This window comes from Mesoplodon mirus (genome assembly GCF_964341445.2).
Source record: "Mesoplodon mirus genome assembly, chromosome: X".
NCBI classification, from domain to species: domain Eukaryota; kingdom Metazoa; phylum Chordata; class Mammalia; order Artiodactyla; family Ziphiidae; genus Mesoplodon; species Mesoplodon mirus.
In genome coordinates, this window is record NC_138981.1 from 115,627,140 (window position 1) to 115,628,652 (window position 1,513).

Below are 1,513 nucleotides of genomic sequence, written 5' to 3' on the forward strand. Positions count from 1 at the left end.
CGCGCCAATGGGCCCGCGGGCACGGAGCATGCGTGGGAGCCCCGCCCAGCAAACTTCCTCCAAAGGGGAGGAGCGTTTCCAGGGAGCCCGGAGCCTTTTTTGACTGCATTGGCCCGGGGACCCTGGCGCCCGATTTTGAAAAGGACCAATCGTTTGGAGATACTGGAGCATCCTCTTTCTGGAGGAGTTTGGGCCAGTATTCATGGGAAAAAAGAAACACGTGGTTTCCATGTTTTTTCGTTTCCAATTCGTATGCTCTGACTTCTGTGATCCTAGCTCATTTCTTAAATCCCTCGACTTTGTTGGTCTCTGTCTGGAGGGGCAGATTTCTTTTTCAGGTCATCCATTTGGATGCACTAGACCAAAGGGAAGTGAATAAACAAAAGCAATGGGGTAAAAATAAAGAGAATCTAGTGAGAGTTCATATAGTTAGTGAGAAACACTCGTCTCCATTATACAAGCACCGTTCGCCTCAATGATATTAGGTAAAACCCTGACGAACAAGTAGCAGAACCAGAATTTTTTTTTCTTGGCTTTATGAACGAAGACTCTAACGATCACGATTCAGCTTGTGTGAGACCTGGAATTACTTATTTTATTGAACACCTGCGTAGCAGTTACTGTGTGCTAGGCAGTATTCTGAGAGCTCTAGAAATATTAACTCATTTAATCCTCACCACTTGAACGACCCTGGGAGAGAGATGGCCTCTGTGTTGTGTTAATCATACATACCTAGAAAATACAGGAAACTTAATAACCAGGAAATTTAAAATAAAAAAAAGAAAAATTCATCTTTTGCAAAAATAGTTTTACCTGCTTCTTCAACTCAGTTGTACCATATTAAAACTTGCCAAGCCTGATCGTCATTTTAATCCTCAATATTTATGTTTTCTGACCATAATAGAGTTTTTAAACCACTTTTAGATAGTTTCCTTTAAATTGCCTATATTTTCCTGCCAGCTGGATTAGAAACACAAGCTCTGTGTTTAGATATCAGTAATGTTTAGACATGATGAGATTTGATTGGTCTATTCATTCAGAATATATCCATTAAACCTTATTACCTGCCAAGAATAGTAACAAACTCTTTGAAAAGTAAAATAAGCAGTAGAGTGGAGGTAAGAGCTACCTGTTCTCTGATGTACTCCATATTTTTCTCTTATTCAAACAGTTTGGTTTTGACCCTCTGTTCTGTATTTAACCATTGCCTTCTGCAGTCACCCTGACTTTACTAAGCTTTAGCTGCCATCTTTCATAAACTTTCCAGCTTACCCTGGGAACTTCAGCAGTGGCTTTCAGGAATCTTGGTACCAGCCCAGATTCTACTGCTACCTAGTTATGTGCCATTAATCTTTCTGGAATTTTGTCAACTGTAAAATAGAAATGATTTACCTACTTTACAGGATAGCTGTGAAGGACAGGTTATTTAAACCTGTATTTATTCATAAAATAATGTAATAAGTATTTATCGAGTACTTATGGGTACAAAAATAGTATCCAGAGAAATATCCAG